Source organism: Pinus tabuliformis, chromosome X (assembly GCF_031772625.1).
Source record: "Pinus tabuliformis cultivar Carrire ecotype Pingquan chromosome X, CPIR1, whole genome shotgun sequence".
Classification (NCBI taxonomy): domain Eukaryota; kingdom Viridiplantae; phylum Streptophyta; class Pinopsida; order Pinales; family Pinaceae; genus Pinus; species Pinus tabuliformis.
Window position 1 is genome coordinate 582874217 of NC_142308.1, and position 27860 is coordinate 582902076.

A 27860-nucleotide genomic window follows, 5' to 3' on the forward strand; every position below is an offset into this window, starting at 1 on the left:
TCCATTGCATTTTGGGAATTGATGATCAATAACTTTCACTATAAAGGCAATCAAAATTGGTTCTTATGTTAAGGTTCATTTTTTTTAACATTGGTCAAGATAAATAAATATTTTGGGTTTTGGAGAGTGGGGTTGATCACTTCCTTATAATATATTAGTTTCATTTTTCCTCTAACTCTTTAATGCCTTATAAATTCTTCTTAAATTTGGAAGTAATGATATTTTTTATATTATCCTCATTTTACAAGATTATGTGCTCCTTTATCCTCCAATGGTCCACTCAAGACTAGGCGTACTTATGTCATCCTCACTTGAGTCAAAGGTGGTGGGTTTTTCCTAGAGTTAGAAGCTTAGGAAATCTTTGGGCTTCCATTTTGTATAAATTCTTCTTATGCATAAGATACCTAGTCATAGCCATTCTTTTAATGAGGAAAATTCTTATTTTAATAAGGAGGATATGATAGGGAGTATTTCCTTTAATCTTGAGCTTGTAGGTTATAAAACATTTTTGAATTTGTTCAGTATTCCTCCATGACTCTCTAGATATACTGCAACCTCAAACCTAACATCAATATAAAATAACATGAGTGGAAAGAGTCTCAAAGAGGAGGTATAAAATAACATGAGTGGCAAGAATCTCAAAGAGGAGGTTTTTTTATCATGTATCTGAAAATATGCTGGCCTACAATTATTTTCAAGCCCATAGTAAGATTTGCATCCTTTTTTAATCCTTTTCTCACTGCTATGACTTCAATTGAGCTTATGATGGATTTTGATTCCCGAATATACATATAAAAGAACATCCTCCAAGTAGTTGTTGTCGTAAATGAAAATATCATACTTGATCTTTTTGGATTTAATTATCACGACTTTAGTTTTTTCAGTATTAATAGTCATACCAATATCGGAGTAAAAGTCTTGGAGGATTCCTCCTTTCTTTCTAAGATCATAATGGCTTCTTTAAAAAAGAATAATGTTTTTAGTATAAAGAAGAAGAGTTATGACTATACAAGTTCGCATGGGGCCAACAAAACCTGCATCTTCGAAGCACTCTTTGAACTTATCAATGTACATGCTAAAAAGGTTAGGGGATAAGGGACACCCTTGCTTGACCTCAATATTGGAATTAAATTTTTTCAACCAAACCTCAGTGGCCCTAAGCTTGGAAATAACATTATTGTATGGTCATGCCACAAAAACCCTCAACTCGACATGAACCATTTTTTCTTCTAACATCTTCAAAAGCTATATATTAGTAAAAATCTCAAAATAGTTTGTAAAGTAAAAAAAAAATAGAAGAAGAGATCATTTTTATTATTGTGACATTCCTCTACAAATACCCTAAGATGAATAATATAGTCCATAGTTGAATGATATCTCCTAAACTCGGCTTGGATTTTAGCTCTTTCATTATGGCTTTCAACCCAAAGGCTAATATTGTTTCCAAAATAAGTTTATACAACTTAGCTGAAATGTGGCTAATCATAATGGCCATGTAATTAGAGGGCATGTTTTTAACCCTATTTTTAAAGATAGACACAATAAGGCTTTGTGTCTAAGCCTCACAGAATTTTTGTTTCATTGAAGAGCTTGTGTATGTGAGGGATGAGGATGGGCCATCCCATGTTAAAAGTTCTATTTTGGTAGCCTTCAATGTCCTTAGTTTTTGCATCAATCAGTTTCTTAACCCCAAATTCAATTTCTTCCAACAAAAATATATCATCTCCTCTAAGGGCATTCAAAATGGTGACCATGGCAATGGGGGATCCATAAAAGTTTTCAAGGTAGGCATTCTAATTCTTCAAGGGAATCAAATTATTTTCTTAGTTTTACAAATTATAATTTTATTTCAAAAGCTTCTAGGATCATATTTAGAAAGGTGTTATAGGTTCTCATGCTTTCTGTTGGGATGGGGTCCCCTAGGTCCAATTTTGACTAATTTTTGTAAAAGCCTCCACATTTTAAGGAGAAGAGAGTGCAACGCATAGGTCATTAGGAGTCAAGAGGTTTTAGGAAGGTCAAATCCCCTTAGTTTTCGTATTGTTTTGAGCTCCACCGATGGTTTGTGTACCATGGTATTGTAATAGGAAAAAGTATATAAAGGGATGTATTAGCTTGTCTAAGGCAATAGGTTATGTTATGATACTTTTTTTTTGAGTATTTAATCTTTTATATTCAAGCGAAGGGGAGGGCTCATGTTGTTGGTGCGCGGAGACCTTGGTAAGTCTGCAGCTATGTGCACAGGCCCCTACAGCTGAGTGTGCAGGGTCAAAAGTCTATATTATCGAAGAATTGAAGTAATCAAAGAATATTTGGAAGCATATATATTTTTTGTTATATATTTTAGAGTTTTTGTACTTATTCTTGAATATTGTTCATTATATTATATTTTTCATATAATTGCATCACGAAGACCTAGATATTGTTATTTATGTTGAATAATACATGTTGAAGTAGTTACGCATAGCTTATAAATCTGTTAAGTAATGAAATTATTCTATGAATGTGTTTATGAAATTAATGGCTCGTAAAGATCAGATTAACCCCTAGATCAGAATAAACCCTACAACCAAACTTTATACCCCTTTGGATGCAGAAACCTAGTCTAGCATCCCCCCATATTACCTTGAGTGAGACTGTGATCTGCCCTGCATGGGTCATTCCCAAAATGGTCGGTAATATAGGATTTTGTTGGTTAGCATAGTCTAACTTTGAACCTTGTTCTAAGCCCCCGAAGCCAACAAATGGTTCTATTGCCAGAACTAGGATCTGTTTGAGGGATGTGGATGTTGCATCTGGCTAAGAAGGAAATTCAAAATTGGGTTGAGTGAAAGGAGCGAGTTTGTAGTACAGAAAAACAAAAATCCATGCTTATCGACATAAGCTTGGTTACAAAGGTAAATTTATACAAAACAACATGAGATCTTTTTCTATTCTTTCCCTGACGAATTGTATGAGTGGCTTGCACGATTAGTTGATAGTCAGCCTCGCCAAAAGCACGATAAGAGTCTTGTTTGGACCCTAGAATTATTAAATAAGGTCAAAGAGACTGATACTGAGATCATGAGAGATGTAGACTTCTAGATCGATGGAATTCTTGGAGGATTCATCATAGAAATTGCAATTGACATGTCAGTATCTTATAGCGAAGCTAAGAAAAGTTTTTTTCAAAGGTCCGTGAATTAAGTTCTTGAAGTCATTAAAGCTCTAGATTAAAATTTTATTGTGCGAAAAGGGTGTATGTGAGAGAATTGATGTTTAAGAAAAGCCAGCTTGGGACTACACGAAGTGGGAAAATATATGGATCTGAAACCAGTTACAATCCTCTATTAGGTGATTCAGATAGTGATGAAGAAAGGAGTAACCCTAGTATAAATGTAAGAGTGTCGCAGTCAGAAAATCAAGGTACATATGGGATTCCCCATCCATCCACTTCCTCTCCACCTTCACCTCCACCACATACACCACATCACCACCTCCACCTCCACCTTCGTGATTTAATATGGCCAATACAATGAAAATGCTTGTGTTCATGGGTCTAGGATCGGAAGACCCTGAACAATTCTGGTTTGTCGCAGAAGCTACGTGGAAAGCACAACAGATTAATGATGATGATATGAAAAAGGCCCAACTTATCACAACGCTACAGGATAGAGCATTGTCTTGGTACATAAAGTATAATACAACAAATCCCACTGTTACGATGGTTGAGACAAAGACAACCTTGAATTAGGAATTCAGAAAGCCGAAGTCACAGTTGCAATGTTGTATAGAGATGAAGGAAATCAAGCAAGTGCCAAATGAAAGTGCATGGGAATTAGACAAAAGGCTAAAGTGCTTGATTAGTCAAGGTAATTTCCATATTACTGACAAAGTACATAAAGAATGGTACATCATTGTGTTGTTGCCACATCTGAGACTCCCATTATCACAACAGAATATCAACACACAAGATGAAGCATTGGAGATCGCAATGAAGTTAGAAGCATCTCCAGCGAAGGATAGGCATATAGGAGTCCAATAGATCTAGTCACAGCTCGCAAGTCTGCACATGGAGATCCAAGGGTTAAATAAGGGAAAAGATGTTCAATTAGACATACGCTTAGAAGTATGGTGTTTGAAATGTAAGGTTGAAGGTCATTATAAAGATCAATGTCCTGTGTATCCTGATTATATAACAGTTGGAGGTCCCACGGGGGCTTCACTCAATGAACGTCTGATGTATCACGCGCATTTGTGGCATACTAAAAGATACCCCTAATTTGACTACATATTGGAAAATACCTCTAAAAATCACATCATATAACCCTACCAATATGAACCTAATACACCTTCCCAATTTAAAAAACCCTTACTTTCACTAGATGTTGTAGGTATCCATTTTTTCATTAACATTTTTTGTGACACATTATATTTTTTCATTAACTTTGAGCTCTATTTTTTATATATGCCAATATAAAAAACCTTTACCCCTATTATATGTCCAATATATTATGTATTTTTTCCTCAATACATATCCACCAATATGAATGCATGCGGTATGGTATTGCTCCCCTAGTGAAGCCCTCGTGGGAGGTCCTAATCCCCTAAAGATAGAAACAAGTATAAGACAAGGTGCTAGATCAAGTATAGGACACGATGAGAGTAATTGTCACAGCTATGCCTTAATGATGGAGCACACTGCGTTGTACAGGGTTGCACACAAGAAAATCAAGGTTCGCCTGTAGGTCGTGGAGGATTCCAGGGCCAAGGATGTGGTCGAGGAGGAGGTGCAGGACGAGGATGGGGTCAAATAATCTGTTATAACTATGGCAAAGAAGGACACTTTGTGCAGGACAATCAAAACCCCACCTGTCCATCTTGTAAGTATTGCAAAAAAATTGATCATGTGATTGAAGTTTGTCTCATTTTAATGGCTAAGATGTAGGAAAAGAACTAACAGCCTGCGCAAAACTTGCAGATGATGAGATCGGAGTTGTGTGAGGATGATCCTAGTATAAACATGATGAGAACACGAATTAGCGCAGCTAAAGAAGCTAGAAAATATGAAGGAGAATAGCCTGAGGTGGATAGTTGGGTTAGGAAAGATGGAATTAAGAATACTAGATTCAATATGCAGAGAGAGAAGGAAACTTTCATGGAGGTGAAGAAAATTTTCATGGATCCAGGAGCTTCGATGTCAAAGAAATTGATGCAGTTAATTCCAAATAAGAACAAGTCTAAAACAACGTAAAAAAATCTTGATTCAAATATTTTGAAGTCCTTTTTATAGACCTAAATGAAGTTGTTACAAGACCAAAAAGCAGTGGAAGGGTTACAATATTTGATTGACAACTGTGCTGGCAAAGAAAGGGCTCGAACATAAAAACGCGTAGTAAATAAGATATATGGAAACAAAAAGAGAACAGGTTGAGAAATGATACTAACTGCGCAGATCAGAGAATTTGAAATGGATCAAGTAATCCTGGATCTAGGATCAGATGTGAACGTCCTACCTAAGCAGACATGGGAGCGGATGGGACAGCCAAAGTTACAATGGTCGCCAATCCATTTGCGCATGGCAAACCAATAGAAGATTATTCCGATGGGTCGACTACATGGGGTCATTGTAGATATTGAGGGAGTCAGTGTAATAGCATATTTTGAAGTCATTGAGATCATAGATGATAGTAATCCGTACCCAACTTTACTGGGAATTGATTGGGCATTTGATATGGATGCTATAATTAACTTGAAACGGAGGAGCATGATATTTGAGAAGAACGGAATGAGGGTTGTTGTTCCTCTAGATCCCTCTGAAGGAGCGTGATACACAGAACCGATCCATGAATATTATGGCAGTGATAATATTAAGCACATCTACAGGTTAACTGTGTGAAATGAAGATTAGATTAATCCCACTACAAATGGAAGAATTAGCTGGGAGAAGGATAATTCATGTGTTTCAGACTCTGATGAGGAAACGGAGCATTGGCAGAATTCGTTACATGAAGTCTCTACGTTGCATTGTAATAGGCTGACGAAATCTCTTTGTTGTATCTCATCAGAGGTTCGTAACTTACCATACTATGATGGAATAGGGGATGTCAGTATCTTTTTAGATGAATTTGAAAGAGATGTCCTAGAGAAAGAAAGGTTTCAAGCTCTGGATATAGCTCTGTGGTCTACGCCTACATGATGGTGGGGCACACACAAACATCATATATCATATTGGAGGGAATATTGAAGATCGTTGAAGCTCAGGTTCGGGGATGCGAATACGAGACTTGTAGAAAAATATATTGGAAAGAATGACCCCGCGTGAGCATCTGTCTCGCTGGACTACTGCATGGGGTGAGGAACCACAACCAGAATGGGTACATATATTTTTCCACACATTAGATTTAATACCTATGAACTGGTATTTTGAAACATAACTGTACCATAGCACCGCTAACTGGCATGAACTGAAGGAAATTTTTATACTGACTTTTAGTTTTGAGGATGGGTTTGAATGTATAGATGATGCCCTTCAAGAGATCCATGCAACTATTTTCAGAATACCAACTGAAGTATCGACTTGGGTTCAACTGGATTGGAATGTGCATATGCAACATGCGCTCGAATGTTACAACATAATTGCAGAAGAAGATGCAAATTATCACTGCACGGATGCAGCCTTGGGAAGAAGAGGTCTGGAAACTCTCATAGACTATGGAGTGCAAGCTCAAAATTATGCAGAAAACACAGAAAAAAATCAGCTTAGCAGCAAAAGGACCGACTACAGAGAAGTTGGTCGAAGAAGTTCGACAGGAAACAGTACAATGCACAGAGGTGCTTCGACTAGTGAAGTCTTCATTCAGCAACCTAAAAGTGAAGATGCAGAGTGTACTAGCGGAGTGACTTGAGGAGGAGTCACATCTTTGTGTTGGGGGCCTTTTGGGACAGGGTCCCCTAGGTCCAATTTTGACTAAGTTTTGTAAAATCCTCCGCATTTTAAGGAGCGGAGCGTGCAGCGCGCGGGTCATTAGGAGTCAAGGGGTTTTAGGAAGGTAAAAGCCCCTTAGTTTTTGTTGTTGAAATGTGGAAACAAGAATATCCAATTTTAATTTATCCTTGAATTAAAATTTGAATTTAGTCTCACCAACTGTTTGAAAAATAATTAATTAATTCATCTTGAGTTAATTAGTTTGAGAAAATCAAACATGAAGTCTTTGTGAAGTCATGCAACAGTTATCCCTTTGATTGAGGAAGTTATCCCTTAATTGAGGAGATAAGGATGAGTTGTATTTGAGTTTTAATTAGTTAGCTTAGTTAACTGAGTTAAGTCTAGTTAAACTAGTTCGAAACTATTGCAGGAACTAATTGTGAGTTCAATCAGTTAATGCATGCATGCATGAAACTAGTGTACTCCAGATAACTGACTATTCTCTCATAAATAACTCATGCATGTCAGTTCAGACAAAGACCCAGTTGAGATTAAAGGTAGGGACAGTGTACTATCAGTTGCAATAATTTTCCTATAAGAAAATCTCTTGCATGCAGAAGGAATTCATTCCTTTAGATTTGCATAGTTTTGTAGTGTGTTAGAGCAGTGTGTGAGATCAATGTCACACAAGGTTACAGCAAGAACACTTAGGGAAAACTACACAATGAAATAGGAGGCTTAGAGGGCAGAGGAAAGGCATATGAGTTGTCTATTCTGTCTATGAGCAGTAGTGAGGGATTCTACTAAGACCTGGATAGCTGTGAGAGATAAAGCTTTGTGTAATCCTAAGATATTTCCACTTGTATGATAATACAGATAGCGAGGTTTTTCACTGAGGCTTTCCCAAGAGTATTCTTTTGTATTTCATGTGTATTGATTCTTCTTCTCAGTTATATGTGTTATATTTGATCTTTCTCAAAGCGATTAAGCTTCCGCAAGTTTGATTGTAGAAGTAGATTAAGTATTTTACTTTAGTATATTGCATTATCAGGTTGATCTACAGTGAGAATTTCTACATGGTATCAAAGAAAAGGTGATCGAAGCAGTAAACAGCATACTGAAGAAGGAAAAATTTGAAGTTTGAAGTTCTTGGTTGGAGAAGTAAAATCGAATTCTTATCATACCTCTAAGTTCACCAATGGCATTTAATGGCTTGAGACTCAAGTATGCACTGGATGGCAGCTCGAATTATATAGCATGGAAGGATCGCATGGAAGTGGTATTAGAAGACGATGATTTGAAGGATTTCATTGATCAAGAAATCCCCAAGCCAGCTACAGCTAATGCCCAAGAATTGGCTTAATGGAAGAAGTGTGTGGCGAAGGCAAGGTAGATTCTTCTGGAGGGAGTTCGAGACCATATTGTCTCGAGTCTCCACGGGAAGGAGACTCCATTTTCAATGTGGAAGACATTGAAGGATCTCTATCAGAACAGCAGTGACCAGAGGAAACTGGCGCCAAAGGACAAGCTTCGGAAAATCAAGTGTGAAAAGGGTGACACTATCTCTACATATCTGAACAAGCTCACCACTTGTAGAGATGAGCTTAGTAGTGTAGGAATAACTACAGTCGACGATGATATGGTGAGTCCTTCCCTCCTCGGTCTTCCTAAGAGCTAGCATAGCTACCAGGACTTTGTGAATGGAAGAGAGAAACTGTCGGATTGGGAACAACTGTGGTTGGATCTGATGCAGGAGGAGATCAAGAGGAGCACCAAAGATGGTTCTTCATCTAAGCATGATGATAAAGAAAATCTAGTCTTAGCAAGTAAGGCAAGGAAATAGAAATGGAAGGCTTCCCATTCCAAATCCAGTTCTTCTCATGGTGGGAAGAAGATTGACAAATCTAAAGTGAGATTCTTTAATTGTCATGAGGTGGGCTATTATGCAACTAATTGCCCATTGAAGAAATCCAAGAAGGGATCCTCAAGAGGATCAGAAGGTGAGGCATTAGCCTCTCAGCTCGAATTGGATTTTACTCTCATCACATGTATGGTTTCATCAATGGTGGGTTGTGTTTGGTACCTTGACAGTGGAGCCTCATTCCACATGACCGGCGATAAGATTTAGTTGAGTACCTTGGAGGAGAATGACCTCAAGATGTGCATAGAGATGGGTGATGATGGGAAGTATAGTGTTTCAGGAGTGGGCACAGTTACTTTTCAAAGGGAGCATGGAGCTCCTCTCACCTTGACAGATGTGAAGTATGTGCCTGGACTGATGAATAAATTGGTATCAGTCGCGATGTTGGAAGACAAAGGCTATGATATTGTCTTCAGTAAAGGAAAGTCATTCCTGAGACACATAACCACGGGTCAGACCAAGAGGATTGGGATTCGAGTGAAGAATCTCTACAAACTAGAGGTAGATGATTGTGTTTCATTGAGTTCGAAAGCAGAATTGGTGCAAAGCCAAGATATTGGCGAGCTATGGCATAGATGGTTGGGCCACTTGCATCATGGGGCCTTGAAGATAATGTAATAGATCTCTACCGGACTTCCCAAAGGTAAACTTGAGCAAGTGGACACATGCAAAGGTTGTACCTTGGGAAAGTATGCCAAGTCTTCCTTTCATGATCGAGGCTGTTGAGCTGAGGCGATCTTGGAGCGAGTTCATACAGATGTGTGTGGACCATTCTCGATAGCATCCACCATGAAACAAAGGTATTATGTGATTTTCATTGATGATTTTTCTCATAAATGCTGGATCTATTTCATGCAGAAGAAGGATCAAACCTTCTCAAATTTTCGTGAGTTCAAAGCTTTGGTTGAGAAAGAATCAGGGAAGAAGATCAAGGCCTTGAGGAGTGACAATGGTGGAGAGTATGTCTCTCAAGAGTTTAACGACTTCTGTGCAGTAGAAGGAATTAAACGGGAATTGACGGCACCTCATAACCCACAATAGAATGGGGTGGCCGAGAGGAAGAACAGAATGATTGTGGGGGCAGCTCGGGCGATACAGCATGACCAAGGCCTACCACTTCATTTGTGGCTGAGGCATGCAACACAGTAGTCTACTTGCAGAATATAAGCCCGCATCGCATACTTGGGATGAAGACACCAAAAGAAGCTTTCTCCAGGAAGAGACCAGATGTGAGTCTCTTCGGAATCTTTGGCTCATCGATATTTTTCCATGTGACCAAAGATGCTTGGAAGAAACTTGCACCGACAGCTGATTTGGGGATACTTGTGGGTACACTGATACATCTCACAACTATCAGGTGTACTTGCCTACCAGTTGGAGGACAGTGGTACGCAGAGACCTAAAGTTTGATGAGCAGAAGGCCATGCGAGCTTCCCTTGAGAGGGAGCTCCAACTACAAGCTGTGGAGGAACTTTTGCTTCCTAAGGAGGAGGATCTTCAGACTAATGCAAAGTAGCCACATGCAGAGGTTCCAGGAGTGGAGGCATCCACTCAAGCAAAGTCTTCCAGAGATGGGCGGAAGTGCTCAAGGGAAGGTGACAGATTGTTGTCGAATGTGAGAGAGAATGTGGGAGAACCATCTTCTCAGTGCAAACAGAGGAGGTCACCTGATAGGTACACTGGATACATGGCCCTTGTTGGGGAATGTATTGAGACTGAGCCATCTTCCTTTGAGGAAGAAGTGTAGCAGCCAATTTGGGTTGATGCTATGGTGGAGGAGTATGACTCCATAGTTTGTAATAGTGTTTGGGATGTGGTTCCAAGACTGGAGAACAAGTCAATTGTGAGTTCCCGTTGCCTTTACAAGGTAAAACAAGCTGATGATGGTAGTATTGAGAAACATAAGGCAAGGTTTGTTGCCCGTGGTTTATCACAGGTCGAGGGGATTGATTATGATGAGCCTTTTGCTCCTGTCGCAAGGTACTCATCTATCAAATCGATGTTAGCACTATCAGCATAGATGGGTTGGAAGATCCATCAGATGGATGTGAAGATTGCATTCCTCAATGGCAAGATTGAGGAGGAGGTGTACATAGAGCACCCGGAAGGTTTTGAGACCTTCGATCATGAGTCGCATGTGTGCCAACTCAATAGATCTTTGTACGGGCTGAAGCAAGCACCTCGTGCTTGGTACACTAGGATCGACAACTACTTCACCGGGTTGGGCTTCACAAAGAGTGAAGCTGATGCGAACCTATACCACATCATGGTGGAAGGTAAGCAATTGATCATTGTTTTTTATGTTGATGATCTCATATTGACAGGTGATGATCAGTTGATCATGTCTTGCAAGGAGGACCTTGCAAGAGAATTCGAGATGGAAGACATGGGTCTCATGGACAACTTCCTTGGCATGGAAGTGTGACAGAAGGATGGGGAATTGTTTGTGTCTCAAGGCAAGTCTTCCAATGAGATACTCAGGAGAATCCACATGGAGAAGTGCAAGCCCATGCAGACTCCTCTAGCAGGTAACTGGAGGAAGGAGGATCTTACTTCAAGAGAAGTAGTAGAAGCTATTGTGTACAGGTAGCTTGTGGGTTCACTGATGTACTTAGTGAACACATGACTAGATTTGTGTTATGGAGTGAACCAGCTAAGTCAAGATATGGTTCAGCCTACCAAGATATTTTGGAAGGAAGCTAAGCATGTTTTGAGATACCTCATATGCACATCTCAGTATGGATTATGGTACAGACAGACAGAGGGAGTGAATCTACAGGGCTTCAATGATGTAGATTGGGTAGGGAGTCCATCAGATCGAAAGAGCACATCATGAGGAATTTTAAACCTTGGGTCAGCAGCAGTTTCTTGGTACAACAGGAAACAGAGGTCAGTTGCACTCAGCTCGGCAGAGGTTGAATACATGGCTGCAAGTCAGGCAGCATGTGAGGCCATCTGGATGCAGAAAATTCTAGTTGGTTTGTTTGATCAGAGGATGGATCCAACTGTGATCTATTGTGATAATCAGAGTTGTATCAAACTCTTTAAGAATCTAGTATTTCATAATAGGTCCAAGCATATCAACATTTAGTATCATCATCTCAAGGACTGTGTGGCAAGGAGGATCATGTTGTTGCAGTATATTTCGACCGAGGAGCAAGATGCTGACATTTTGACTAAGGCATTATCAAAGTGTAAATTCGAGTTCCATAAAGACAGGATCGAGGTGGTAGATAATCCCTTTCTTGTTGAGAGGGAGTGTTGAAATGTGACAACAAGAATATTCCAATTTTAATTTGTCCTTGAATTAAAATTGAGAATTAAAATTCGAATTTAGTCTCACTAGTTGTTTGAAAAATAATTAATGAATTCATCTTGATTTAATTAGTTGGAGAAAATCAAACATGAAGTCTTTGTGAAGTCATGCAACAGTTATCCCTTTGATTGAGGAAGTTATCCCTGAATTAAGGAGATAAGGATGAGTTGTATTTGAGTTGTAATTAGTTAGCTCAGTTAACTGAGTTAAGTCCAGTTAAATTAGTTCCAAACTGTTGGAGGAACTAATTGTGAGTTCAGTTAGTTAATGCATCCATGCATGAAACTAGTGTACTCCAGATAACTGAATATTCTCTCATAAGTAACTCATACATGTCAGTTCAAACAAAGACCCAGTTGAGATTAAAGGCAGGGACAATGTACTATCAGTTGCAAGAATTTTCCTATAAGAAAATCTCTTGCATGCAGAAGGAATTCATTCCTTGAGATTTATGTTGTTTTACAGTGTGTTGGAGCAGTGTGTGAGATTAGTGTCACACAATGTTACAGTAGGAACACCCAGGGAAAACTGCACAAGGAAATAGGAGGCTTGGAGGGCAGAGGAAAGGCATATGAGTTGTCTATTCTGTCTATGAGCAATAGTGAGGGATTGCAGTACGAGCTGGATAGTTGTGAGAGCTAAAGCTTTGTGTAATCTTGAGATATTTCCACTTGTATGATAATACAGATAGTGGGGTTTTTAGTTGAGGATTTCCCTAGAGTATTCTTCTATGTTTCATGTGTATTGATTCTTCTTCTCTGTTATGTGTTCTGTTTGATCTTGCTCAAATCGATTAAGCTTCCGCAAGTTTGATTGTAGAAGTAGATTAAGTATTTTGCTTTAGTATATTGCATTATCAGGTTGATCTACAGTGAGAATTTCTACATTTATATTGTTTTGAGCTCCACCCATGGTTTGCGGACCATGGTATTGTAATAGAAAAAAGTATATAAAGGGATATCTTAGCTTGTCTAAGGTAGTAGGTTATGTTATGATACTTGTGTTTTGAGTCTTTTATCTTCTCTATTTGGGCGAAGGGGAAGGTTCCTGCTGCTGTGTGCGCAGAGACCTTGGTAAGTCTATAGTTTTTTATGTAGGCCCCTGCAGCTAAGTGCGCAGGGTCAAAAGTTTCTATTATCAAAGAATTGAAGTAATAAAGAATATTTGGAAGCATGTATGTGTTATGTTATCTATTTAGAGTTTCTATACTTATGCTTGAATATTATTCGTTGTAGTATATTTTCCATATAATTGGATCACAAATACCTGGATACTGTTATTGATGTTGAATAATACATTTTGAAGTAGTTATGTGTAGCTTATAAATATGTTAAGTAAGTAAATTGTTCTACGATTGTGTTATGAAGTTAATGCCTCGCAAAGGTCGGATTGAGACATAGATCAGAAGAAACCATACAACCACACTTCATACCCCCATGGATGTAGAAACCTAGTTATAGCATCCCCCCATATTACCTCAGGTGAGACTACGATCTGCCATGTGTGGGTCATTCTACGACTGTGTTTATGAAGTTAAGGGCACTAACCTGCACAGGGAGTATTGCAGTCTCACCCGAGGTAATATGAGGGATGCTAGAACCAGGTTTCTACATCTAGAGGGGTATGACGTGTGGTTGTAGGGTTTCTTGTTATCTAGGGCTCAATCTGACCTTCGCGGTCCATTAAATTCATAAACAAAGTCGTAGAACAATTTCCTTACTTAGCAGATTTATAAGATATGCATAACTTCTTCAACATGTATTATTCAACATAAATAACAGTATCAAGGTCTTTGTAATGGAAATATATGGAAAATATACTACAGCGAACAATATTCAATCATAAGTACAGAAACTCTAAAACAAATAACAAAGCACATATATGCTTCCAAATCTTCTTTTATTACTTCAATTATTTGATAATACATACTTCTGACCCCTCGCACTCAACTGCAGGGGTATGCACACATAGTTGCATACTTGGCAAGGTCTTCACGCACACAACATCAAGAGCCTTCCCCTTCGCCCAAATAGAGAAGATAAAACACTCAAAACATGAGTATCATAACATAACCTACTGCCTTATAGAAGCTAAGACATCATTTTATATACTTTTTCCTTTTACAATGCCATGATCTGCAAACCATGGGTAGAGCTCAAAACAATACAAAGACTAAGGCACTTTGACTTTCCTAAAACCCCTTGACTCCTAATGACCTGCGCATTGTGCGCTCCACTCCTTAAAATGTGGAGGCTTTTAGAAAACTTAGTCAAAATTGGACCTAGGGGACCCCATCCTCACACTTTCTATTTATATAGTATATTTTATTCCTTGCCTTAAGAGCTTTGTACATGTTTATCTTATCAAGTTTTTTGAGGTTTCATTAGGAACATCCCTAATCACTCTTCTAACAATTTTTCAATCATTATCATACCAAGATTGGTAGTTCTATTATTCTTTTTATATGACACCTTGGTAGAGAACTTGCAAATGGTAGAGAAGAGGGATGTACTAAAATTATGATAGACATGTTCAATGTTATCCTTTTAAGTTAAGATGTGTAAATCCCTATTTAGTTCCTTTAAAAAGAGATCCACTTTATGTTTGTTAAAAAGAAGGTGCCATTGACTCTCACAATTCTCTTATTTGCATGGTAAAGTTTAAGGTTAGGGTTAAAAATTTATTATTAAAGTGAAGCTCATGGTCATTTGAGAGTCAAAATTTAAAATTTTATTGACACAGTCCATAACACTAATGCTAAACTAATGAAAACAAGTCAAACAAGTCATCTTATTAGAATTTGACCACTTAATTACAACACTACAAATCTTAAAATCTGTAAAATTTGACTAACTCAATATTACTTTTGTTTTTCAATATAGAAATATTTTATTCTAAAATATTATAAAATTGATAAATAAAAAATAACAAATTATAATATAAATCTTTTTAATATTAATATATTTAAAAAAATAAAAATATTAAATTAAACTTAATATTATATTATATAAAATTTTCATTTTTAAATTTATTCACATAGATTCATTGGAATATATATATATCTATATATATATATATATATATATATATATATATGTATATATATACACATTGAGTTTTCAAAATAATTCTATATATACATTGAGTTCATTATATATAAATATACCCCCCAAACACACACACACACATATATTTATTTATTGGTTGGGTTCAATGTAATGTTGGAAATAATACTGAGAGGGGGGGGGGGGGGTGAATCAGTATTATCAGGTTCTTTTGATAAATCTTCCTTATTTATTCTTTGAATTATTTTTGCATGTCAGTACCATAAAATAATGAGCATGAACAAATAAAACAGATAGTCACACCAAAGAACACAAGATGTAAGGTGGAAACCCAATGTGGGTGAAAACCACCTGCTGCAATATGTCTCTATCTTCTTTCAAATTAGAAACTCCTTTTACAATGGTTTTGTACTGGTGCAGTCCTTTACCAATACGCAGGCTGCAACCTGCAGAGAGCTACAACTCTCTCTCGTTTTCCAGTCTCTCCTGGAAGGGAGCTACAACCCCCTACTTCTTTTCTTACAAGGACCACTTTTCATAAATTTTCAAACTGGATCCATATACATCAAATGATCATCAAGTACATGTAAATTACAAAGTCAACTACAGTAACCAGATCAACAATAACAGAACTAAACCCAGAACACCTTATCAATAGAAAAATTCAGTCAACAGAAGATCTTAAGACAGATACGCAGTTTTTCTTTCTCTGGCCTGCGTCGCTACGCACTTCACCTTCTGCTTCCCTGCGTATACCCGCAGAGAGCCTTCTGCTGCACCGCGTGCCCACGCACTGCTTCTTCAATCGCGCTGCGTACTGTTACAGTAGGTACGCACCCAGAGACATTATCGCGCCGCGTACTGTTATTGTAGCCACGCACTCATAGACACTATCGCGTCGCGTACATTCACTGTGCGTAAGCACCTGAACCTCTATCGCGTTGTGTACCCACTTAGTTCTCCTTCTTCTGCTCTGCGTACCCACGCAGCTCTCCTGTTTCTCCTCTGCGTACCCACGCACTTGCACCGTTAATCACCTGCGTACTTCTGATTAGGGCCGAATTGGCAGTTCACCAGTGTGCCACAGTTAGTCAGATGCCCAGATCTGATCATGCGCTCAAGAGATCACCCTTCACAGATTCGCTTTCAACTTCACTTTCATATAGATCAAGCTTTTAAAATAATAACCCAATATTTCAGAACTTAAGATATTCAATTTGCAAAAGATACGTAGCCAAGTGATCTCCTTTGCTTTATATAGGCAAGCTCCTCCTAAAATCATGGATCAATACCATAGATAACCAATACAAGGGGCCCAAAAACATGGGGCTCAATAATAATAATAATATAAAACAATACCACGGGCCAAAACCATAGAATCAAGAGCGGCGGGCTAAATACCACGGGCCAAACATAGGAAACCCCACGAGAACGCGCTTCTCTGCCTTGAAGTAAGTGAAACTGGGGGTACACACCCTCTGAACGGGTGACCTGCGTGGGTGGCCGCAGTTCCTTCACGGTGTACCTGCGTGTACGCATCTTTTGAACTATTCTCCTGCGTACTTCTTAATTTTCAACATTTTGAGAGCCTGATTAGAGCATTGCCACTTGAGGGTGTTGCCATCAAGTACAACATCTGTAACATAGAGCCATACCAGAATCATAATTCCAACAATCTCCCCCTTTGGACTTGATGGCAACCTCAAAATCTTCAGCTTCATTCTCCCCCTTTGACATCTAGGGAAAAGGGTTATGCTCCCCCTAAGAACATGCTCCCCCTGAATATGAACCAGATCTGCAAAGAAGAACCATAATGACCATGAAAGAGATAGAGACATATTGCAGCGATATTCAGACCAGCATCCATGATCTCCTTCTGTACGTCCTCCATAATGCCAACAATGCATTATATGCTCCCCCTGAACCTGTGCCATTCAATCTTCAACCAATCCGCAACCCAGCACATGTACGCATATACCCTAGATGAACCATGCGTACAACCATCAATCAGAAGAGTTTCAACAATAAGATGATGCATCAACAACCCCCAGCTTTTGCCTGAGGTATTCAAAAGTTTCTCTAGGCAATGGTTTGGTGAGTATATCAGCAACTTGTTCCTTAGAAGGAACATACTCCAACTTGACCTTCTGTTCAAGCACTTGTTCCCGGAGAAAATGATACTTGATTGGTATGTGCTTGGTTTTTGAATGCATGATAGGATTCTTTGAGATGCTGATTGCACTTGTGTTATCACATAAGATGGGGATAGGTGGTGTACAAGTGATTTGAAAATCCTGCAAAGTCTGCATCATCCAAAGGAGTTGAATGCAGCGAGATGCAGCAGCAACATATTCCGCTTCAGCTGTAGACAAGGCAATCGAACTATGTTTCTTGCTGAACCAAGATACTAGTCTGGAACCCATAAAGAACGCACCACCGCTTGTGCTCTTCCTGTCATGACGCTTCCTGCCCAATCTGCATCTGTATAAGCATGAAGTGTGAGATCTGTATCTCTAGGATACCATAAGCCATAATTCTGAGTCCCTTGAAGATATTTAAAGATTCTCTTCACTGCCTGAAAATGAGTTTCCTTCGGATTTGCTTGAAATCTTCCAACTATTCCCACTGCATGCATGATGTCTAGTCGGGTACCTGTCAAATAAAGTAGACTTCCAATCATAGATCTGTAAGTTGGTTGATGCACTGCTGCTGATTCATCATTTGCACTGAGGCTACATCCTGTGACCATGGGTGTACATACTAGTTTTGCATCTTCCATGCCATATTTCTTCAAAATCTGCTTGAGATACTTGGTTTGAGACAAAAAGATCCCTCCTTCTTTTTTTTGGATTTGCAAACCAAGAAAATATGTCAGTTCTCCCAGCAAGGACATTTCGAATTCTTTCTGCATCACCAAGGCAAAGCTTTGACTCATAGCTTCTTCATTGCTGCCAAAGATAATATCATCTACATACACAACAAGTATTAGCAATTTGTCATTTTCGACTTTTATATAAAGATTGCTATCTGCTGATCCTTTTGAAAAACCTTGTTAATGAAGATATTTGTCCAAACAATAGTACCAAGCCCTTGGAGCTTGTTTGAGACCATAGAGAGCCTTTTTCAATATGCATACAAGATTTGGATCATTTCCAAGAATGAACCCATCTGGCTGCTCAATGTATACTTCTTCTTCCAAGTCTCCATTCAGAAAGGCTGATTTCACGTCCATTTGAAATACTTTGAAGTTTTGAAAGCTTGAGAGAGCAAGGAACATTCGGATGGCCTCAAGTCTTGCAACATGAGCAAAGGTTTCTTCAAAATCTATTCCTTCTTGCTGCGCATACCCTTTACAAACAAGTCTGGCCTTGTTTCTAATTACTTCTCCATTTTCATTCAATTTATTTTTGAAGACCCATTTTGTCCCTATAACATTCTTATCTTTTGGTCTAGGAACCAACTCCCAAGTGTTATTCTTTTCGATCTGCTCAAGTTCTTCATCCATTGCTCTGACCCAACATTCATCTTTGCATGCCTCTTTCACATTTTGTGGTTCAGTGGAAGAGAGTAATGCCAAATAGCTTGAAGCTTCTGCAATTGTTCTTCTTGTTTGTACACCTGTTTCTTTCTGCCCCGCAATCTGAGATTCTGGATGATTCTTCTGAACATATTTGGATGGAGTCTTCTCTTCTATTCTTGTCTGCTCCTCTGGTTCTTCTTGAGGTTCTTCTTCTTCATCATTCTGTCTTTGAGGGTAGCCTTCATCTTCTTCGATGTCTTCATGATGTACTTGCTTAGGAATGTATCCCTTCTCATCAACCACTACATCAATGCTGTCAACAATTCTGCCAAGTCTTTTATTGTAGCACTTGTATGCTTTTCTATGTGGAGAATAACCAAGAAGAATGCCTTCATCTGCTCTAGGTTCAAGTTTTCCAAGTTGCTCATCAGTATTCTTAATATAACATTTTCTCCCAAAGATTTTGAAGTGCTTTACCGAAGGAGTCTCACCACACCGGAGCTCATGAGGGGTTTGAGTGCTGTTCACCCGGACATTTGTTTTGTTGAGAATAACAACCGCAGCATGTGCAGCTTCACCCCAGAAAGTTGCGGGAGTTCCTGACTCATCAAGCATAGCACGAGCCATTTGTTGGACTGTTCTGTTCATTCTTTCCACAACTCCATTTTGCTGAGGAGTTCTAGCTGTAGAGAATTCTCTTCTTATCCCATGTTCTTCACAGAAATCGAAAAATTCATTTGAGGTAAACTCCCCACCTCTGTCAGATCTGAGGCACTTAATTTTGTGTCCTGATTCATTTTCAACCAAGGCTTTGAAGGATTTGAATTTTTCGAATGCTTCATCTTTGTGCTTCATAAGTCCTAACCAGACAAACCTGGAGAAATCGTCAATGAATAATATCAAGTATTCTTCTCCTCGAGGTGTCCTTTTCCTGAATGGACCACATGTATCTGTATGTACTAGCTCAAGAGGCATGCTAGCTGATCCTTCCTTCTCTGGAAAGTTAATTCTGGTTTGCTTTCCAAACTGACATGATTTGCATATGGTGTTGTCTGGAATTTTGATATCTGGAAGATCGCGAACTGCCTGATATTTGCATGCTTTCCTTATTTGTGAAAAGCTTAGATGCCCCAACCTCCAATGCCATAACCAGTGTTCATCATCCTTGCTTAGATAGCATTGTTGTTGTCCTTCTTCAAATATGTATAGATTATTTGGAGTTCTTTTACCTTTGATCACCGTTTTACCTGTATCAAGATCATGAACAAGACATCCATTTGATCTGAATACCACCTCAGTTCTTTGATCACACATCTGGCTGACACTTAGAAGATTATGCTTCAATCCATCAACAAACAGAACATTTCTAGCTTTGACCTTTTCTTTTAACTGAGCAGTGCCCTTTCCTTTTATAGTTGCAGGAGTATCATTTCCAAACGAAACTTTCCTTCCCTTTTCTAAAGCAGAATATGATTCAAGTTTTTCTTTATCACCTGTCATATGCTTCGAACATCCACTATCAATGTACCATAGATTTTCCTGTCCCTTTGCATAAAATGCTATCCCACATCTTTCTGTTTGTGGTTCCTTTATTCTCCATGTTTTGGTGCTTGAGGCTTGTTCCTTTGTCTGTTGAAACCTGCTCCTGCATTCAGAATCTTCATGACCAAAGTTATTGCAAATAGAACATTCAACTTCATTTTCAAGAACCGAAAAGTAGTTATAGGTCCTTTTTGTAATCCCGGTCATACTTCTTTGTTTTTTAGCTTCTCTAGTCATGATCGTCTTATATGCAACACATTGAGCTGCTTTGTGACCAAAGTTATGGCAAGAAAAGCATTGTCCATTGAAGAAACTTCTGCGGTTATCCAATCTTCCGGCCAAACGATTGTAATTTCTATTGTCATTCATTCTTGAAGTAAATTGAGAGGATTTTACCTGTGGCTGGTTGTAGCTTTTGTTCATCCTTAAGACGGATTGCCCTTGATTTGCCTGATAGTCTTTGTTTGTAATTGGTCCCTGTTTTACCTGGTGATCTCCATTGTGCCTTTGCTCATTCCTTCTTGCTGCATCAAGATAACTTTTTGAGGTGGATGCTTGAGAAGTTTCTCCATTATAGCCCAGACCTGTCTTGTTTAGAGGAGAACGTTGTACATTGATGATCTCATCCAGAGTTTCAGATCCTTTGACAAACTTAAGATTAATAGCCTTTGTTTTCTCAATTTCTTTTCTAAGACCAACAATTTCACCTTCTAACTTTTCAAGATATTTTTCTTTTTCATCAATTTGAAGTTGTAAAGTATCAATGATCCTATTCTTTTCTTCTATACATGTCTTGAGTCTAGAAATTTCTTCACAAAAGCTATCCACATCTATAGCATCCATGTAATCATCATCTTCAAATGCCATTAAAAGTTTATAGTCATTACCTCGTTCATCTTCATCACTATTTGATAGACCATCACTATCTTCATGCGTGTAGTAGCTTTTCTTATTTGCAGTCTGTTTCTTGTTCCATCTAGCAGGTTCCTTTCCTTTATCCTTATAAGGACATTTCGCAGCATAATGACCAACTCTTCCACAAGCAAAGCATTTAAAAGGTAACTTACCTCTGAACCTTCCAAAACCCCTTTGAAGATTTCTGACAAAATTTGATTCTTCTTCTTCTTCTTCTGGCACGTGACTTGCTTCATAATAGTCTCCTTTGCCTGAAGCCTTGAAAGCAGCTTCTCTTCTGTCTGAAGGACCTCACTTTCTCATTTCATAAGCAGTTAGAATTCCGTGTAGCTGAGACATAGTAAGAATTCGTAGATTTTCCTTTTCTTCTATTGCAGACACTTTAGATTCAAACTTGGGGGACAATGATCTTAGAACTTTTTCAACCATAATAGCCTCTTTTATTTCTTCACCCAAGTTTTTCATGCAATTAACAATCTCATCTACCCAAAGAAAATAGTTAGCCACACTTTCATCATTATACATTCTGAGATTCTCATACTGAATCCTGAGGGTTTGAAGTTTAGCACGCTTTACCTGTTCATCTCCTTCATAGCTCAAGACAATCTTGTCCCATATTTCCTTTGCGGATTTATATTGCATAACCTTTACGAATTCTATTTGAGATAAGCATCCTAGCAGAGTATTGACTGCTTTAGCATTTGTTTCATATTTCTTCTTCTCAGCTGAATCTGTAGGAGTAGCTGAAGGAAAAGCGTAGCCTGTATCTATGATATCCCAAACTTCTGTACCAAGAGATTGAAGATAGGCAGTAACTCTTACCTTCCAATAATTGAAGTTTGTCCCATCAAAGATAGGTGGCCTGATTGATGCTTCCCTCTCGTAGTTGCTCATGATGAATGATCTTCCTCCAAGTGATCAAGCTTCTCTGAAGGACCCACTCTGATACCAATTGTTGGAAATAATACTGAGAGGGGGGGGGTGAATCAGTATTATCAGGTTCTTTTGATAAATCTTCCTTATTTATTCTTTAAATTCTTTTTTCATGTCAGTACCATAAAATAATGAGCATGAACAAAGAAAACAGATAGTCACACCAAAGAACACAAGATGTAAGGTGGAAACCCAATGTGGGTGAAAACCACCTGCTGCAATATGTCTCTATCTTCTTTCAAATTAGAAACTCCTTTTACAATGATTTTGTACTGGTGTAGTCCTTTACCAGTACGCAGGCTGCAACCTGCAGAGAGCTACAACTCTCTCTCGTTTTCCAGTCTCTCCTAGAAGGGAGCTACAACCCCCTACTTCTTTTCTTACAAGGACCACTTTTCATAAATTTTCAAACTAGATCCATACACATCAAATGATCATCAAGTACATGTAAATTACACAGTCAACTACAGTAACCAGATCAACAATAACAGAACTAAACCCAGAACACCTTATCAACAGAAAAATTCAGTCAACAGAAGATCTTAAGACAGATACGCAGTTTTTCTTTCTCTGGCCTGCGTCGCTACGCACTTCACCTTCTGCTTCCCTGCGTATACCCGCAGAGAGCCTTCTGCTGCACCGCGTGCCCACGCACTGCTTCTTCAATCGCGCTGCGTACTGTTACAGTAGGTACGCACCCAGAGACACTATCGCGCCGCGTACTGTTACTGTAGCCACACACTCATAGACACTATCACGCCACGTACATTCACTGTGCGTATGCACCTGAACCTCTGTCGCGTTGCGTACCCACGCAGTTCTCCTTCTTCGGCTCTGCGTACCCACGCAGCTCTCCTGTTTCTTCTCTGCGTACCCACGCACTTGCACCGTTAATCACCTGCGTACTTCTAATTAGGGCCGAATTGGTAGTTCACCAGTGTGCCATAGTTAGTCAGATGCCCAGATCTGATCATGCACTCGAGAGATCACCCTTCATAGATTCGCTTTCAACTTCACTTTCATATAGATCAAGCTTTTAAAATAATAACCCAATATTTCAGATCTTAAGATATTCAATTTGCAAAAGATACCTAGCCAAGTGATCTCCTTTGCTTTATATAGGCAAGCTCCTCCTAAAATCATGGATCAATACCATAGATAACCAATACAAGGGGCCCAAAAACATGGGGCTCAATAATAATAATAATATAAAACAATACCACGGGCCAAAACCATAGAATCAAGAGCGGCGGGCTAAATACCACGGGCCAAACATAGGAAACCCCACGAGAACGCGCTTCTCTGCCTTGAAGAAAGTGAAACTGGGGGTACGCACCCTCTAAACGGGTGACCTGCGTGGGTGGCCGCAGTTCCTTCACGGTGTACCTGCGTGTACGCATCTTCTGAACTATTCTCCTGCGTACTTCTTAATTTTCAACATTTTGAGAGCTTGATTAGAGCATTGCCACTTGAGGGTGTTGCCATCAAGTACAACATCTGTAACATAGAGCCATACCAGAATCATAATGCCAACATGTAATTTGTTATATTTTTAGGTTATTTAAAATTTTAAATGAGTTTTAGAGAAGGGAATTGAGTTTTAGAGAAGGGAATCAAGATGCCTACAACTTGTCAAATGATGGCCTTTATTTAGAAAAATATCGTTGCGTGATTGATAGGAGCCTCATTTTTTTGTTTGTGCTACTTGAACTTTCACGACAACAATTCTCATGTCTATTGTTATTATATTCAGTCTTTCATATGTATATCCTTGCTATTGTAAGATTGTTGGTTATATGGATCTTTGTGTTCATGCTTACCTATATTTTGAGATATTGAGATGTAATGGATTATGTTTTTTCTTTTGAGGCTCTTGGTTGTAGTCAGTATTTTATATATTTTCTTTTGAGTTTATGGAAATGTAGTTAGATAATTCTTTTTGATGTTTATTTTTTATTTTTTAGTCCTTAATCTCTTGTTATTGATGGTGGATATCCTGTCTTAATACACTTTTTAAGTGTATATGAAAAATGTAATTTCATCATTTTATAAATAAAATTACTTTATTTTTCTGAGGGAAAAAATGAGTTTTCAAGAATGAGTAGGAGTATAGGGTTCACTAGCTGTGTGCTCATAATAAGAAGGTGGTACTAAAATTCATTATTGAATAACTGTGAGCAAAAATTGGTGAGTGAGTTATCAAAATTCTTTTGAGACTCCCCTTTAGCCATTAAGGTATAATTAGACAATGATGTGAACTCTTGCGCTACACTCTCCCCCTGAGATCATCCCCCAACTCTCTCCCTGCGTTTTTTCGCCATGGCCCCTCTGGAGTCTAATCTAGAGTGTTGTGGGGAAAAATGCCTATGCAGGACAATCCTATCCACCTAAGGTGTGACAGTGCCTTAGCAACAAACAGAGACAGCTATTCTAATTTCTTCCTTTATGAAATGCGAAAGAGGAGAGATCAATAGACTTACCGGTGTCTTCCGTTTGTCCCTCGATCCAGATCCTCTTCTCTTTGGGTGTTCACAGCTACTTGCCTCCTTGCTCGCCCAACTTCAACAGATTCCTGCGAGATCACAAGAGAATAGCTACTTGCAACAAGAGAACAGCTACTTGTGACAAGAGAAGAACACAACACAAAGACAGATATTCACATTCATAAATGATTCAGGATTAGAAGTAAATCAAATACACTAATACAATCATACATCAAAGATACATTAGTATATAGGAGAAAACCAAGATAGCTTTATTGATAAATAACAAGGTTCAGGAAGAGATACAACCCAGAGGGCTCCAATCCAGCATCTCCTTCCCAGCAGAATGGAATTCCTATCTTCACCTCCCTTCAAAGCATTAAGCACCCAATGATTCCAGTCACAAACCAACAGCAATTCTTTGCAATAACAAAATTCCAGCCTCTAGATCTCATGGAGGAGAGATCCATATATAGATGTTTTGGAGAGAGGATGAGTCAGCTTGAGATCTGACTAGTGTCCTCTCCCTCTGTCAGTTCTTGATTCCACTTGGAGATTTGGAACCTCTTACTCATCACCAGTCGAATTCACTGAGGCAAGTGTCATTTTGGAAGCTTCCTAGGTTTTGACACCTTGAGAAAAGAGCCTGCCACATGTCCACTCTCGCTCAGCGCAGGTAGCCAGTGTTGGCTTTGACATTCAGCGCAGGTAGCTAGTGTTGCAGTTGACATTCAGCGCAGATGGTCAGTGGAGCCATTGACATGATCCTGATTTGACTTGCTTTTGAGCAGTTTCTGGTGGAGAACTTCTGTGAATTGCTGTGGTTTGTTAGCCTTGTTCCTCTAGGGGTAGGAACAACATGTTTAGGGACTTTGGATCCCTTAGATTATGGACATTTCATGCTCAATGCTGTAAGGCACAAAAATGTCTATAATAGTTGCCCCCTAAAGTATGAGGCTGTTTATCGGGTGAAATGCTTTATCCAGGAGGGTCCGAAGTTCATCCATTTGCTGGGAGGAGACCTGTAATAAGATACAATACAATACATTATTTTTCATACTGTTTTCATGATCTAGCTGAGGCGGGCATTCCCATGCTCAGCTTTATAAATTCATTTTTTGTACATAGAACAGACAATCGTCTGATGGTAGACTGATATTTTTGGTGAAATTATCATCCTTTGAGTAGGATGATCATCTGCTGCAATGATATACATGTCAAATGTCTTTATCTTTCCTGAATATATATCGCAGCCTGGATGGATGAAACTAGATCCGGGGTCTTCAAACTCGTTCGATCTTCACTCTAAGTACAAGTCGATCCATGTGAGAATTGTGCTGAAGTCGAACATGGAAAGACATCGCTTGATTACCAGTCAATGAGGTAAACCGTTAACAAGCGAGAGAGGAATCACCGATAATGATAATGACCCTCAAGGTACTGCAGTACAATTCACGTGGTGTGAATAAAGGACTTGGCGTCGAACACCACGCAAAATCTTCTGGTCGAAGGTCATTGATGTATACCTGTCGCCGGAAGTGAGAAACTTGCCATTAAGGCATGCAAACTTCAAAGTACTGAGGGGTTGTTCCTAGATCAACTTCTTGGATAATGAGCTGATGTCGACAAGAAGCGATCCATCAAAGGAGGGCCTTAATGAATCCCACATCAGTGACACGGAACAGAGCTAATGAGTTTAATGGAGGTGAAAACGATCTGTGATATATAATTCAGGGTGGCGGTCATGAATGGATGAAGGATAATGTATGGTAGTGGATGGGACCCGGTTGACTCTTTCTGAACGACTTCTCTTGAACATATGGCGACACTGATGCGATGGATCGGTAGCATTACCCCAATTATGGATGGTATGGCGAGACCATGGTGATGTGACTGGTGAATGAAACAACCCAACCCGATTGTGGTACGCAGGAAAAGTGTCATGTTCAAGAGCGACTTGCTACCATCAAAGTTTTCTTTAGTTTTCAATTTTTCCCCAGTCATTGCTGACCAGTACCTCTTTATTTTTTTCAAGCTTGAGGAGGATAACATATGCTTGTTCTGTAACCTGCCCTTCGGGCAAGCCCATCGCTATGTTTTAACGAGCCTAGCGATAGTGAAACTCGTTCTCGTCTAAAGACAAGTTTGTCGCTATTTAGTGATTTTAACGAGTCTAACGACAAAGACAACTCGGTCCTTTTCATTTTTAGAGAGTCTGAAAAGGTACATAAAGTTAACTCCAAAATTCCTTTTTCGTTATCTAATCCCTTAAGTCCGAAAAATTATAAAACAATACAGAAGGGATGAGTTTTCGATAGTTTTAACGAGCCGAACAAAACAAGCGCTTGATCTTTTTGTGCAATAATCCCTCAGGTCCAAAAAGATTAAAATCTAGAGGAGGGATAGCACTTCCTGTCCCTTTAACGAGCTGGAAGGCCAAGGACTCGGCAATCTTTTCATATTTTACGATTCATTTGAAAAGAGCTTAAAGAAGACTCGTCTTTTGAGGAACGAGTGATAAACAGGGTTAGCAGCTGATTCCAAGTACAGGTTGGAATTTTCCAATCACGGCAATGTCACAAGGATGGCTAGGTGAAATCACTCTTCGCAGCTGTTCCTCAAAATGGGTAAACAATCATATGGAGGTAAACGATCGGCCAAATGAAAAGTGGAGGTGACGGTGCAAACACGACCAAGGCTTTAATGGCTGATAAGGTTACATACACAATGGTTATTTACCGGAGTAGGTTCATTTTTTAACGAGCTTGAACGCGGAAAAACTCTGCTCAAACTTATGTTTATTTTTTAACGAGCATGAACTATGTGCTAAAACTGCTCGGATCTTGCGTTTATTTTTTAACGAGCATGAACTGTGTGCTAAAACTGCTCGTTTATATGGTCAAATTTTGATTTTTTACCATAACTAGCTTAGCCCTTTTCAAAGATAGTACTGCATTCTCAATTGCTGCATCAAACTTAGTTAGAAATGAATAACATTTGTTTGAAAATGAGATTAAAACCCTAATATTTCGCTTTGAACTACGTAAAAAGCAATTAAAAAGTGTTTTTACCTCTCATTTTACCATTTCATTTGAACTTGGTTTGTTGGAGCTTTGGAGGTGCCTCTTCCCCCTTGATTTTCACCAGCTGATTTCGGGAGATTCTATGGACGATTCTCGGCACCGTCTGGACCAGGTAGGAGCTAAACCCTAGCTCTTTCTTTTCCTGGTTTCATTTTTCCATTCTGTGCCTGTTTCC